Here is a 16991-nt window from a genome sequence, read left to right as displayed (position 1 = left end):
TAATTAAACAGTCTGTGTTGATTGTTTAATACTTTCAAAATGATATATGTAAATGGCCTCATTTCTGATTGGTTGCAGGTTACACTGCAGGCCTGTATTGTGTGCCTTCATTCAAAAACTGATTGAAACACTCATAACTTTAAAATAACAGGCTGATTTGTGTAAATGTGTTGTTTTTGTGAGTTTCCAGTTTCCAGATTCTGGGGTTAATAAGGCCCAGTAATTTTTAAGTTTTCAATTTAAACTGCACTAATCAGTACATACGTATTAGTACCTACTAATTATTTAATAAGTAGTAAATATTATGTACCAACCAATTAGCCAATACCTAATTATTACATGCAATGCATTCAATAAGTAATTATTTAAAATTTACCTACCAATTATTCAGTATTTACATGTTATTTGGGTCTAAACTGAACCACTTGCGTGTCCACTGGCACGTAAGCCCCGATGCATCCTACTCATTTCCGCTGCATGCCGCAGTGCATGCTGGGTTGCGTTGCATTGAACGCAGTCCTGCCCTCGCACGAAAAAGTTCAGCAGAGCTCAACCTTATTTAACTGAATCCGGTGGCAAAGCTGCGTCTACTCAATCATGGAAGAGCTGGCTGCGACTTCGCCACATACCAGCCTCAGACACACAGAACAGTCGCCTTTAAACCACAGAAGAGAAGCTTAAAATGGCAGAATATGGATTTATAGAACTATAGATCACATCAAGGTTGAATAAAAATGTAAAAATCTTAGACTTATGATTGCCTACTTCTGTTGATTCATTTGAATTCAAAAACATCACAGACACGCCCACACGCAGCGAGCCAAGAGATCCTGCATGGCGGAGTGCAATGAAGAAAAGTGCTAGTGGACATGTACCGTTAGTAGTTTGTTTTACTAGATTTGAACCCATTGAACTCTGGGCCACATTTGACCTACATGTAACTAATTATGTGAAATGCACCCAGACTTGGACATGGTCTGCATGTAGGCCAGACTCAGAACTGGGTGGGACTGGGTCAGAACTCGCTTTCTATCGAGGTTGGCTACCGCTAAATTCCCATTAGCCTGGACTTGGTTAGCGAAAGAGATTACTGGTTAGCGTGAAGTCTTACCATTTAAGCAGCACTTCACCACAGATCCAGGCCTGGCGGAACTGATTAATGAACGGCTTTGGCATCTTAAAGAGTCTCTCAGTGTTTGTGAATCATCTGAACTCAGAGCATTCATCACAGCGCCCTCTTCAGCACTGCTATTTGTGGCTCTGATTACAGGCTGCTGGAGGCGCTGAATCGTCGGCATTGTTCGGCACAGTGAATGGGGGGAAAACCTGCCGAGGGTTTGGCAGCGACTTCAGCGGCCTCCCTGCCTCTCGTTCACAAACTTGCCCAGAACTATAGCTGTGACTAGAGAGCACAGCTCGGTTCTAAAGCCAGCGGGAGAAAGAGAGAGAAACTGGGGCACTTGGAAACCAGTAAAGCAGAAGGCTTTCAGGGATGGCAGTTGCCTAAATTAATCATTGGTGTTCCGCCATTAGCTAATCCCGGGTTAACCCTGCAGACTGTTCTTAATATTCTACATTGTGGAAAACGATGGATTTAGACAATTTTCCACTCTTAATACAAGTGTAGCAGAGACATGGTGGAAATACTGTTCAAATAATGGGCACTAAAACTGAGCCAGGGTCAAAAACACAGATAAAACTTTAGACATCAGGTCAAAAGACTGATGTCAGCTCAACACCCTATGAGAAAAACTTTACTAGGTTCTTTAAGAATTCTTCTTTTTAAATGAACTGAGCTCTATTATGTCCCATTATATATGTAAACCAGAATACCAGGGACTCAGCAAGAAATGACCTCATTGCCCTTTTGAACATAATGTGACTAACTGGAAACCCCTCTTCGAAGTACACATACGATAGTATTTCTCTTGGTGTTTCTTTTAATCAAATTTCCTTTATTAATAATGGTCATTCGACACCTTCCCGATATTACTATGCTGATACACTCAACCGGGGAAAAAACACAGCGCATCCAACAAGATCAAAAGCTTTGTCTGCTTTTCTACAGCAGTAAAACATGGTAGGTCACAGAAAGCTCTGCTGATGGATTTCACACACAGTTTTATTTTACTCTGTGCATTATGGACATACACCACCCTAACTCCTCTGAAGGCAGTTTTACACTAGTATACACACATATTTAACCAGTTTATTCCATTCCACCAGCAGTCTGACCACTAGGGGGCCTGTTGAAAGAAGTTAGGAGACTAAAATCTTTTCAGGCATTTGAATAACGGCACCTGGAATAAACTTTGATTTGAATACTTTAAAATCACCTATGTAAGGATGGTGCGAACCCTATACTGAGCTTCACTGTCAGATTGATGATCAGGCAAAAAATAAATAATTCAATGTGGAATCCCAAGTTTATCATTTCAAAACTTTGGACACAATTTCATTAAATGTTTTTTCTTTTTTTCCCAACATTATAAATTAATGCTGAAGTCATCCATGATTCATTATCCAGACACATAATGAATCATGTAGAAACTTAAAATTGTTAAACAAATCAAAATACTCTGCATTTAGGCACCTTTTCTTTAAGGTTTTGTTAACTTGCAGTTTCTGATGCTGGTAACTCCTGTGTAACAGAGGGAATCCTTGGTCTTCCTTTCCTGGGCGGTGCTGATGAGTGCCAGTTTCATCATAACGTCTTTGATGTTCTTTGCGACTGCACTGGACTACTTTCAAAGTTCTTGAAATTTTTTGGATTGACTGTCCTTCATTTCAAGTCATTTTTTCTTTACTTAGTTGAGTAGCTCTTGCCATAATATTAGAATTAGACTAGGATAAGAACATTTCTCAAATAGGGCTATTCACTTTATACCAACCATACCTCTTCACAACTTCACAACTGATGATCTCAAATACATTAAGAGGAGCGAACGTTAAAGTATTAAAGTAATTAACTCTTGATAAGTTCAGCACAGCGTTTAACTAAAAGCCATTCCAGTTCACTCTACCTCCTAAAACTAACTAAAAAAACTCCAATCTAAAGTATACAAAATATTCTGTTTTGTTTAACACTTGTAGTTACTAAACAATTTAATTTGTTTAATTCACAGTCTAGATAACTTTAGTATTAATACACAAAACAGAAAATGTTAATATAATTAAAAAACACTTGAATTTAAGCTCTGTACAAAGTTTTGGTACTAGAACTGTTCAATTCAACCACTGTATACAACTTGAACAGATGCAGCGAATTATTCAAAATACAGTAAAAAGGACACTAAACCACATTTTGACTTTTTAAACAGATGTCTCATACACACAGAACTAACTGTCCCGCTTCTCTGTAAAGCTAGAACAGCTCTCCACGCCTGCCTTTCAACTGAACAATAGAGCCTTTCTGCTGGAGATTGTGGAGAGCTCCTTACAGCAAAACAGAGGGAAACGTGTGACACAATAAACACCATTTGTTCTGTAGTCACATGTCTAAGCACACTTCACACACACTGTACACTCCTCAACACACTGGAATTATCTGTATTTAGGATTTAAATGTACTGTAGTTTCCTCCATATGCTTTACGTTAAGCATACATTTCTAAATATGTCAGTATGCTGCTATGTCTGTTATGTCTAACAGAAAACAAATGCTATGCTATGATACGCTAGTAAACAAAGTCAGTGAGAAAATACACAGAATACACAGTTCAGGGAAATGCCACAGAGGTTTAAAAGGACTATAAAATGCTAACTAGTGTAGCTGGTGTACAAAATACAAATACGTTTGTCTGTATCTAGTGTTACCTCAACTTAATTCTAACTACTTTGAACTTACTGTACTTTGTTCACTGAGGAGAAAACGTTAAAAACAAAAAAACTGTACAAAAACAAACAAAAAAAGTTATCTATCTATGCTAGCTACCTTATTCTGTGTCCATTTACCTCACATGTTGTATATAGCACAAGTTAATAGCATTTCAGGTCAGATCATTTTACCCTGTTTCAGATAATTTCCAAAGAATAGTTACCATATTTTTCTCAGTATAAGGCACACTGGATTATAAGGTGCACTGCAATGAACATCTATTTTCTGGTCTATTTTCATACACAAATTGCACCGGATTATAAGGTGCACTATGCAACACTAGTAAGGATTAGGGGTGTCGCCATGTTTTCCTTCTAATTTTAACAGTATATAGCGCGAGACTGGGAGCCTCTCTCACGGCAGCTCAATCACCACAGCTCCACCTCCACAGCTTGCTGGCCATTGCTTCCCCTGCATACACGGTTGTGCGTGAGACCTCTCTTACCACGGCTGCGCCGAATGTCGTAATAAAAGTCCTCTGTGATTATTATTATTATTGTTATATTACATCAAATTTAATGTTATATAAAATGTAATATTGTATTATATTATATTATATTAAAGTCAAGTCTACATCACGAGACAGAGAGACCTCACTCACCATAGCTCCAGTCCTCCGTGATTAAAAGGCTCATGGATGTCATAAAATTCTAAGTCAATAAAAATATTAAAGTCAACAATTAATGATTATGTATATTACATAAATGTCAACCTAATAAAAGGTGTGTAGTGTGTATGTATTTATAATATTATTGACTTTGAATAAATAACTACCTTTATTATTTAGATTTTTACTATTTTGTCATTTGAAAATTTCTCAGCACGGCAAATGTTTAAAGGTTTTAAATAAATAATATGTGGTTTGCAATGTTTCAATTTTGTAATTTTATTCATATCGGCAGTTAATGAAAAATATATTCCAATTACGTCTTTATTGTTTATTATTTAACTGTTATATAATAAAATATACTACATTTATTTTACCTAATATTCACCCAATATGGCATTTTAATGCAGGTATTCTGGACATCTGGAAATCTGTACGCACATTCAATTAAGAAAATTAACTACTAATTTATTTCTTATCAAAAGAAATATTGCACAGCATAACACCATCTTTTTAACTTAAACATTGAAACAAGTCAGTAGCAGTTCAAAGGTTTTAAGCTTCTGCGTTTTCTGTCTAGTCAGTTCCAGCTGACCTACAGAACAGTAAAGGGTGAACAGTGGTCCAGCTTCACCTGAAAAAAACAACGTTTAAAGATTTGGTCTCAATTTCATAAGCTACAGTTACTGAAATGATTAAGCTTCAGCCCTAACTTAAACACATAATCCACATGCATCACTGCTATAATATGTTAAATAACTGAACTTTACTCTCAATATCATAAACTGTGTTTAAATTGTTCACAAAACATGTTGAGCTAAAGAAGGTCTCTAAACATTCCTGTGAATTTCCAACGCAGATACCAAGCTAACAGATAGAATAGCTAGCTATTGTTTTAAAGTGCATGCCTGGATATGAGAAAATGTAGAACGTAAGATTTGTTTGCCCAGCACTTTTAATTAAAACAGATGAAGAAGATAAAGTTCATCATCTTGCGACACACCCTCCTCTCTAATTCAGCAGATCTCACCACTGGGTGGTGGTGTTGATTGTGGGGTAGTTAAGTAAAGCTAAGCTAAGATGTAATTCTGTAATTCCTGTAATTCTTAAAAAAAACAAGCTGTTTGTAAACTACACATATTTTCTAAAACCTGTTTATTTGGGTGAATACAGCACTTCTGTTTATTTACAGTAATCTTAGATTTCCACTAAGGTTGGGAGAGGGAGCCTTAGCATTAGCATTTAACTGCTAGCGCTAGCCCGACAACGTTACACTGAGGAACCCTGAGTGTTCTGGTAAGCCAGGGGGATATTAGCTAGCTGTTCGTCCCAAGTAGCTTGTTTTTAACACTGTAAACACGCAGACTACAGTCTGGTCACCTCTAAAAAAGAAAAGAGCTAATGCTTAGTGCATTTAGCAGCTAATGCTTATGCTGCTCCAGTGCTAGATGGGGTTAGCAGCAGGCTACAGGCCAATAATACTCACCTCTAAACAGGGAAATAGCAGTTAGTGGCTAATCCTATTGCTACTCCAGTCTCTGTGCTGGAGAACAAAACTGAAACTCCTGTATAACCCTGTACTTCAGCAGAGTGGCTTTACTTCTCCTTTCAACCTGACTGGTTAAATTCATAAATAAGCTGCACCGGATTATAAGGTGCACTCACGATTTGTTGGAAAATTAAAGTATTCTAAGTGCGCCTTATAGTGCGAAAAATATGGCATTTAAAGATTTTGGAGTTTACAACAATTCGTTTGTCAAGCATTTACCTTTTTTCCTTGTGAATCACTCACAAATGTTCCTATTTTCTGTTACTATTAGCATTGTTAGCATAGTCCCAGGTAGGGTTGCAGCGGTAACCGGTTTCACGGTATACCATGGTATTAAAATGCACGGTTATCATACCGTGTGTGTTTGCTTATTACCGGTAAAACGCAAGCCAGCGGAGAAACTCACCCGCGCATGCGCAACTCTGCTCCGCTTCAGCTCCTCAGCACACAGCGGTGAGAACAGCAGAAAGTGCATCAGACTAAACATTATCTCCGTCCGCCTTAAAAAAAGCTAAACTAAAATCAGCAGTGTGGGACTATTTCGGATACCCGCCGAACACACCCGAGGATGGTTATCTGATTTGTAATCAATGTGGACGTAAAGTCACAGCTAAAGGTGGACATACGTCAAACCTGTTCTCCCATCTCCGAGAACACCACCCCGCCGTGCAGCGCAAAGTATGTGTTTAGTTTATAATTTTAATCTGAACATAAATAAAATCTCTTTGTAGTCGTGCACAACCCATGCGGTAAGCGCCCGCAAAAGCGCTGAGTTACCCGAAATTTGGGCACGCAGGTACAGGCGTGAAGTGCGTGCTACGACGGATTCACGTGTCCGTGTAAAGGTCCTGGCCGGATTGGATGTAAAAGACGCCATTCATTTACATGCGTTCATTTTCAAATTCTGACGTGCCTGTTTTTCATATGTTAAAACCAGACTCGCTGTGAAAGCCTTAAAATAGAAATCTCTATTGTGAGGATCATGTCAGAAATAAAACCCCTCTTTCTGCAGTATCTGCTTATATACCAACTTGGCAGTAAAACGGACGTTTACAGCAGTTGTTGATCAGACACTGACCCAGGCTCAGTTTATCAGATATTAAATAATTTAAACTTAAATAATTGTACTGAATATTTTAAATACAGGACCATTACTTTTTAGAGGACATGTAATGTGTGTAACGTGTGTGTGTGTGTGTGTGTGTATATATATATATATATATATATATATATATATATATATATATATATATATATATATATATATATATAATATATTTATATATATATTTTTTTATATACACTCTTAATGCCCTTAAGAGTAGTGGAAAAACTAATTTCCTTCACCTGATGGTGTACAGCTTATTTTTTTTTAAGGAGACATTAAATTATAATTGTTCCAGGTTTCTACAATAAATAGTTAATTGAACAAAAAACCTTTGTTGTAATTTCTTTATGGGTCAGTTTAATAATATATGTAACAAACTGCGATACCGTGATAACCGTGATACCGCGGTATTTTCTGAGACGGTTATCATACCGTGAAAATCTGATACCGTTGCAACCCTAGTCCCAGGTAAGCATGACTAGCAATACCAGTAGATAACACTATGTAGTATTTTGCAAATTCAACCCCCATAGAAACATATACACAGTACTGCGTGTAAGGCTGATTTAATGGAACAAAGAATTGATAAAAAACTGTATAATACTACTACTTTTACTACTGATGATGTGCAGCCATCTTTAATTCTGAACTTGGGGTTGGTGGGGCTCTCCCGACTTTTCAAGCTGTTAGGCTGCTCCAGTTTCCTACTTAGAACTAGAAAATTCTGACATCTGTGTTCAAAAAGAATACAACATTAGTTCTACTCTTAGAATGAGCTCATCAGCTAACCTGAAAAGTAACTAATTTCTCAGCACAGACATTTATTTTTTTCCCCTATCTAGCACTATATACCATACTTATGTATTATGTTGCAAGTTAATAATTTTGGAGTATTTTCTAATAATTGACTGATTTTAACATACGCAAAAAACAAATGTAACCTATAAAATGTGCCATAAACACCTTTTGTTCATAAGGATATTACAATATGCAGAAGTGTGTTATCTACAGAACATGAACACATTATATATATATATATATATGCAGTGTAGTACATATGTAAATGCTCTCTTCTCCTTCCTAAGCTATGAAAGACATATAGCCACACAAGACATATGCTGGCAATCTCACACACACTCATACATGCCTCTGATCTATATACAGTAAATACAGCACTAGGTCTGTCAATCTGTCATTTAAAATAAATATACAGTAAACCAGAGTCATTTCCTTGAGACACCCTATCTTTTTCACAACTTTCACATCTCTAAAAATATGTACACTTCTGCTTCACTTCTGTTCAAATGCCTGTAACCTCAAAAATCAAGCAATATGATATTTCTTTAAACATTTCTGAGACAAGATTTTCTTTTTAAAGAGTAGAAAAAGGTCTTAAAGGTGGGAACATTTCAAAAAGTAAAACTCTTTGATGGATTTTTTGCCCGCTTTAGTGAAGGGATGTCTTGATCCTGTTATTTTTCCCCGCCATCCATCCAAAGCCTCTTAATGCTTAGTATATAAATATTACCGATCTGATCTGACATTGTGTTTGTGTAAATACTACAGCCCACAGTTTAGGTAAGATGTGCTGCTTATTAACACTGATGTAAAATCTTCTTTTGATTTTTTTTTCACAAGCCTGGGCTGATTAATTTAGTACTAATTTACTACTGATGTGGAATGACTGGTTTACATTAATTAAATAAATAAATCCAAATTTCTCTTTCAAACTGTAAATGTGAGATATTTTTTGTAAAAAAAACGTGCTCTGATTAGACCTGTCGTGATAACAAAATTTGCAGGACGATATATTGTCCCAGAATTGTCCCACTATGTAGTATTTTGCAAATTCAACCCCCATAGAAACATATACACAGTACTGCGTGTAAGGCTGATTTAATGGAACAAAGAATTGATAAAAAACTGTATAATACTACTACTTTTACTACTGATGATGTGCAGCCATCTTTAATTCTGAACTTGGGGTTGGTGGGGCTCTCCCGACTTTTCAAGCTGTTAGGCTGCTCCAGTTTCCTACTTAGAACTAGAAAATTCTGACATCTGTGTTCAAAAAGAATACAACATTAGTTCTACTCTTAGAATGAGCTCATCAGCTAACCTGAAAAGTAACTAATTTCTCAGCACAGACATTTATTTTTTTCCCCTATCTAGCACTATATACCATACTTATGTATTATGTTGCAAGTTAATAATTTTGGAGTATTTTCTAATAATTGACTGATTTTAACATACGCAAAAAACAAATGTAACCTATAAAATGTGCCATAAACACCTTTTGTTCATAAGGATATTACAATATGCAGAAGTGTGTTATCTACAGAACATGAACACATTATATATATATATATATATGCAGTGTAGTACATATGTAAATGCTCTCTTCTCCTTCCTAAGCTATGAAAGACATATAGCCACACAAGACATATGCTGGCAATCTCACACACACTCATACATGCCTCTGATCTATATACAGTAAATACAGCACTAGGTCTGTCAATCTGTCATTTAAAATAAATATACAGTAAACCAGAGTCATTTCCTTGAGACACCCTATCTTTTTCACAACTTTCACATCTCTAAAAATATGTACACTTCTGCTTCACTTCTGTTCAAATGCCTGTAACCTCAAAAATCAAGCAATATGATATTTCTTTAAACATTTCTGAGACAAGATTTTCTTTTTAAAGAGTAGAAAAAGGTCTTAAAGGTGGGAACATTTCAAAAAGTAAAACTCTTTGATGGATTTTTTGCCCGCTTTAGTGAAGGGATGTCTTGATCCTGTTATTTTTCCCCGCCATCCATCCAAAGCCTCTTAATGCTTAGTATATAAATATTACCGATCTGATCTGACATTGTGTTTGTGTAAATACTACAGCCCACAGTTTAGGTAAGATGTGCTGCTTATTAACACTGATGTAAAATCTTCTTTTGATTTTTTTTTCACAAGCCTGGGCTGATTAATTTAGTACTAATTTACTACTGATGTGGAATGACTGGTTTACATTAATTAAATAAATAAATCCAAATTTCTCTTTCAAACTGTAAATGTGAGATATTTTTTGTAAAAAAAACGTGCTCTGATTAGACCTGTCGTGATAACAAAATTTGCAGGACGATATATTGTCCCAGAAATTATTGCGATGAATGATGATATTGTCATTTTAAAGCGCCACTATAGAAAATGCTTTTTTCCTGCTTTTGGGCTCCCCAAAGGAGCGTTAAGACAGTGTGCCACAGTAATAAAATTCTAGCATACTATTACACCATTTTACAGTTCAACTAACTTTTTATTATTAAGAACAGACATTAGGCTTTCAATATAAAAATATTCAATATCAAAAACACAAGTGTCCATATGGTCAAAGTTAGTCAGTTATGGCTCAGCCATAACTGTTGTTATAAATGTATTTTTTATGTAACTGTCAGACAAACTCTGTGCAAGGAACACCAACATGTTTACCGTGTGGGGCTTGAGGCAGGATCTCTCTGGGGTAACAATATTCATATTCAATATTCAGCTCAGAAGATTGGGATGGATGGTTGTTCATGTTGATGGGTTCTCCTCGCTCCTCACCGGAGCCATGGAATGCAGCTTTAAAACACCTGGACTGGACTAGTTTAAACCTTCTTAACATTCTCTTAGGCTGTTTAGTTTAAAAAAGTCCTATTAGCCTCGAATACATTTGCAAACTTACACACTATCTCCACACACACACACATTCTCTGCTGGAGGCACCGTCATTGCTTAATCACCAGATTAAGATTAAGCACCGGTGCTTAATCTTTACGTTTACTCATTTCCTATCCAATAGCTGTCGCTGTCTGACAGATTTGTCGAGAGCCGGCGAGAGAGCAGCACAGCACGACTTGCTGAAATCCAGCTGCGGTTTGTTCTCATGTAAACAAACCTACACGGAAACCAAATAGTTATTATCGACGTCGGCAAAAATGATCACAGTTTTAAAATGTATCATACGGTAAGGCGATAACGTAATTGTCGCGACAGGCCTAGCTCCGATGGTCTGGTATAAAGCTGCTTTAGTCCCATGGAGGACTGGGGGTGTTATTGGGAATTGAACTGCCAAGTTGTTCCTAATGCTGTTAGTTAGCTCCTATCTGACGAGACGCGTCTGCTTTAGCTGTGCCTGTGGGCAGTCGCGAGCCAAGGTGGGTGAGGCCATGACTACTATTTCATGAGTTGACACAGTGCTTTTCCCGATAGACTGCAGTGGCTAGTATAAAGACCATGCAAGTTGAGGAATATAACTCAGAGAGGCCTATTGAATTTCACAAAGAACAAGAAAAAGCGCATTTCAGCGAAAGGACATCTTTAATTTTAACCTGAACCAGAGTGAAGCCTGAAAAAGGTCTATTTCCTCATTAGCAGTGGTGTCCGGTTATTTTGGGACACAACAGACAGGCAGATCTGCTAATCTTCAGAATTGCAAATGCAATCTTTTTGCAACCATTAAACCACACTAAATACATTAAAGTCAAACCACAACTAAACACATGCTGAGAAACATCCGGCTGGTAAGTGAGACCTCCCATTCTGGTCATACATTCAGCATACACAAAAGAAACTGGGAGGAAAGAGTGCTCAGCCAGCCAGACTGGCATGGCTATACTGTACCAACTGGCCACTGTTTAACACAGAGATGGCCTTGTTTCTGAGAGAGGCTCCCACTAAAGGGGCTTCAAAGAGTCCTCTGAACTGTAAGACCACTTTCCCCAAGAGTTAAGAGCGAGACAGACAGTAAAACAGGCTCTCAGGGGTGGGGTTTAGGCTGCAGGCCCCAAAGGGAATATTTAAACACTGTTTATGCTGGAGTGAAACACACCTGTACACTCTGAGACACATCTCTGAGTACACTGTACAGCTGCTAACTTCATACCAGCGCCTGGCTACACACCACAGAATCAGAACCAGAATCTGGAATAGAACCAGCAGAAAGTCATTTTAAATAGAAAAACAAGTCAGTGTCAGTACTGGAGAAGTCTAGTGAGAATTAACATTATTTTACACTAAGTGTTAAAAAATGGTTGCACCTTGAAAAGTTGACAGGAATGACACTACGTGGGTAGTCATAGGGAAGACCTGGTGTCATGCAATTTCGTAAAATGCCAGTTCACCTTTGGTCTTCATTAAAGGCACAATATTTCATGGTATTTCTGTAATTGTATTATCACATTAGATATGATATGGCACACTGCTAACTGAGATATTAAAACATACAAGTATTTTCACAATTTATTTTTTATCAGATTTGTAACAGAAGTCAATGATCCAGAACGTCATGATGCTAATAGTGCACTCTGAATATCTCCATATATCCAGGATTAAAGTACAATAAATGATACTGGACAAATATAATTTGTCTCTGTGAGATATATCATGGGAAATTAGAATTTTTCTTACTAAAAATAGCAAAAAAGTAGTACCCTAATGTGATAAGGGGTGGGTGATATGGCACGATATTCAGAGTATAATATTATTCACAATATATAAAAATGTTGGCGATATTATTGTGCACGATATGATATGGCACACCCCTACCTGCAACCACTCGCTGTACCTTATCTTAACACACACTTCAGTACACTATTCCAACAGGACAATGCCTGTCCACATACTGCTACCATCTCAGAAGCTTATCTTAAAGACAGAGATGCTATGCCATGGCCAGCCTCATTGCCAGACCTATCCTTAATCGAATGTGTTATGCTATTGTGGGATGCTACTGGATACACTACCAACACATCAACACTCCACCCTCTACTGCAAAATCTGCAGGAAATGCATGGGAATATTATTACAGGACACCATTAGGATCCTCCACAACTGCATGCCGGGATGTTTAGTTTTACATGTTTAGCGGAAGTATGTCATAAAAGGCGCTACCATGCACAGTGAACATTGCAGTGGGTGTAAATGACCATGGCCGGCTGTGTCTGGCTGGAATTGTCCATACAATCAGACAAGCAACTCTGTGACCCTACGCTCACATCCTACAGGTTGGTGAATTTTTTTTTCAGACACCTATCATGCAAGATGGTAAAAGTCATGGGACACAAATTAGTCCCATGTCCCATCCTACTTGGCATGTAGTTACATATGTACATTAATTAAAAGTATCAGATATTTGAGCATCTCCAGCCAAACATACAATAAATCTCCAAATTTTAATGCAATTCTTGTGGTCAAACCAGAAACCATGACCCAATTTAGATTCAATGCCGGCTAAATTGATTCACAACTGGTGTCCAGGTCATAAACTGTTCGTTTACTAAAGTCTTTTACTTTTACAATTAACTGGTCCTCGTGAAAAGCCGTCAGACTTCAGCACTGACCCGACGCCACCAACATCTGCTTCTGACTAGCAGTTCCGGGCTAATTTCCCTCTCTGAGGAACGGGAAGGACTCGGCCTGTGTTGTTCTAGAGCACTTCAGTCAGCACCATCTGGTCCAAGCCAACTGTGGGAGAAGGTGTCTGTTAAGGGGGTATTGGTATTGGGGGGTGGGGGTTGTAATTGGAGATGAAATGTGACTTTACCATGAGACCCCGAATTGTCTTTACACCCCTGTTCCACAAAGAAGTAGCAAAAACCACCCTCCCCAAGTAACTAAACGTGAAGGACCAGTGCAGGGACATTGCAGTGCAATGTGGAACCACTAAAATATGTTCTAACCACATTTTCAACCAGTTGGGAAGTTGAAAAAGTGAAATGGCTGAAGAGCTTAAATAATTTCTACTTCCAAACAGTTGCTAAGTCCAAAATGACTGCTAAGTTGCTGCTGTGGTATTCCTGGTGGTTTCTAAGGTGTTGACCTGCAGTTGTAATGGTATTTCAGGTGGTTGCATAGATATTGCAGTGGTTGTTTGGGGTTGCCAGGTGCTTTGTTAATGTGTCCTTGCTGTGGTTATTAATTGTTGATATGGTGTTTTATATCTTTGCTAAGGTGCTGCAAAGTGATTCATGTGGAACCCATGAGGATATCCATGTGGTTGGGTGTTGCAAAAGAACCTGTAAACAATACAAATCACTGGTCATGGAACACACTATCCAATATCCATTTTGTTAAAATAGTTCCAAAATATCTGTTTTTTGTATTCAGGATTAATAGGTATATATGTAACACACACAAATTAAACTCCAGTATAAGGGCTGGACGATATGGCAAAAATCTATATCACAATATAATTCTTAATTTCATGTGATACGATTGAATTCCGATATCAATATGAAGAGTATTAAAGCTACTATCCAAATCACATTTTTTAAAGAATTTTTTTATAATACACAGTATTTATCATTTTTGACATGCAGATAGAATTCATCAGTAATGGTAGATTCTGTACACTGTAGAGTAATATTAAATGTTTTCTGCACATCATCCAGTTATACAGGATTTTGTATTCTCTATTTAATGAAACATACTATTGGGTTGGTGTTCTTTAAGTACTGATGATATCTTCAATGTGCGTATTGTCAATGCAATAAGAAAATGTATCACAACACAAAAAAGTATTGAAATATTGTCCAGCTTTAATTTTATGTTACAACCTAAACATAGGTGTGACTTAAACTACAATTTTGACAGAATACTAGTATAAAACTGTTAAGACATTAAAAGATCATACTAATAAATGTGGAAAGTTATCATAGTTTGCAACTATTATAGGCAAAACTATACAGCTCTGGAAAAAAATAAATTACTTCAGTTTCTGAATCAATTTATCTGATTTTGCTATAGGTATATGTTTGAGTAAAATGAACATTGTGGTTTTTATACTATAAACTACAAACAGTATTTCTCCCAAATTCCAAATAAAAATATTGTCATTTAGAGCATTTGTTTGCAGAACATGAAAAATTGATGAAAAAAACAAAAAAGATGTAGAGCTTTCAGACCTCAAATAATGCAAAGAAAACAAGTTCATATTAATACAGTCTACAAATCAATATTTGGTGGAATAACTGTTTTTTAAATCACAGTTTTCATGCATCTTGGCACCAGTCTTACACACTGCTTTTGGGTAACTTTATGCCACTCCTGGTGCAAACATTCAAGCAGTTCAGCATGGTTTGATGGCTTGTGATCATCCAGTTTAATTATCTGATCGCAAAAGGCAAACTGATGACTAAAATACAATCTTGAGCTTTTTTAACATGTCCAGGCATGTTGAAAATACTGTATAAACTAACATTTTAATAATCAGAATTGCCTTAAAATATTTTTTTTGGCTAGCAACGAACAATTTTAACGTTTTGCTAACTAGCAAATATGCTTTTTTAAATTATTTGCTTGCAAACTTTTATGTGGTGTTTTACGAGGTCACATCCTGATTTAATACTTTTATTCACATATTGTTCTGCATTGACTTTGTTCATTATGTTGAACACGCAGTTTTTCTACTTTAAGTGGATACCGATATCTACGAAAAAACGCGTACTGTCTATTAATGAATGACGATACTGATCACACACCGATGTGTCGCCCACCCTTAACTATACTACCCTACTAAACTATAACAGCTGGATTAAACAGGTTACAGTGTCCTTGGCGGTGTGTTTGAGGCAGTTTAAGAATAAAGCGAGAGTTTGTAAGTATGAGCTGTACAGATAAAAGCACTGGTGGGAAAAACTCGCTCGGAAAGACTAAACTCTTCAGCAGAGAGGAGAAACTCACCGCCCGCTGCAGCGACGTGGATCTTCCGCAGAGAAAACAGCGGCGTTAATCAGACCGGGGTTTAAGATCCGTTAGGAGGGAGCGAGGCCGCGCTGCTGACCCGGCCGGGCAGGTACTAAAGTCCGCATTAGGTTCAGCAGAGCTCCGGTTCAGAGGGAAACAGGCTGGGGGTCTCGGTTAGCTCCAGCGGTCCCTGGACTTCTGCAGGCAGGGCTTCCCCGCCGCTCAGCCCGTCTGAAAAAGTTATACTGGGAAGGAAACGTCTCTCTCTCTCTCTCTCTCCCCTCACCCCCTCCCCCAGGTCACTCTCTCACCCTCCTCCCCCACTATTGTCTCACTAAATACTCCTCACACTACTCAGGGGAACTCTAGGCTCCCTCTAGTTCAGTGTAAACTCTTAACAGGCCCATTTAAATAACCTGTTTTAACCTAAAATGCAATTTTCCAAGCAAAACCCAAAATATAAGATTTCCAACATATTCTTACTGTACATTGACATCATATCATTAAAGGTCTCCTTCCACTATGAATTACTATACACTGTACCACAAATTATTATGCAAATTGGATTTAAGTGTCATAAATATAAATTTTTGTTTCTTGATTAAGTCTCAAGGCTCTTTGCATCATTGAAATGAATCTCAGACACCTGTGATAATTGATTTACCAGGTGATCCCAATTAAGGAAAAACTACTTAAGAATGATGTTCCACATTATTAAGCAGGCCACAGGTTTCAAGCAACATGGAAAAGAAAATGGATCTTTCTGCTTCCGAAAAGCGTCAAATGGTGCAATACCTTGGACAAGGTATAAAAACGCTAGATATTTCATGAAAACGCAAGCGTAATCTTCGTACTGTGAAGAGATTTGTGGCTGATTCAGAGCACAGACGAGTTTGTACAGACAAAGGCAAAATCTTCGGAAAGTTCTTCGGACTAAGAGAGCAGCTGCTAAAATGCCATTACAAACCAGCAAACAGGTATTTGAAGCTGCTGGTGCCTCTAGAGTCCCGCAAACCTCAAGCTGTAGGATCCTTCAAAGGCTTGCTGTGGTGCATAAACCTACTATTCGGCCGCCCCTAACCAGAGTTCACAAGCAGAAACGGTTGCAGTGGATCCAGACATACACGAAGACTAA

General features: G+C 37.6%; 1 protein-coding gene across 2 annotated transcripts in view; it reads right to left on the bottom strand.

Moving 5' to 3' along the window:
- LOC103032980 (transmembrane protein 198) overlaps window positions 1-16131 on the bottom strand; it is a 31385-nt gene extending 15254 nt beyond the window's left edge. Inside the window, exon 1 of one of the 2 annotated variants that reach the window (XM_007229642.4) lies at window positions 15854-16131. The gene's annotated coding sequence lies outside the window, so the exon portion shown is untranslated. The remainder of the gene's footprint in view (window positions 1-15853) is intronic. The other variant, XM_007229641.4, reaches the window with a different exon arrangement.
- Window positions 16132-16991: the final 860 nt, after the last annotated feature.

The sequence above is a fragment of the Astyanax mexicanus genome, chromosome 24, assembly GCF_023375975.1.
Source record: "Astyanax mexicanus isolate ESR-SI-001 chromosome 24, AstMex3_surface, whole genome shotgun sequence".
NCBI lineage: Eukaryota > Metazoa > Chordata > Actinopteri > Characiformes > Acestrorhamphidae > Astyanax > Astyanax mexicanus.
Note: the sequence above shows the minus strand (reverse complement) of the source record. Positions and strands in the feature narration are given on the sequence as shown.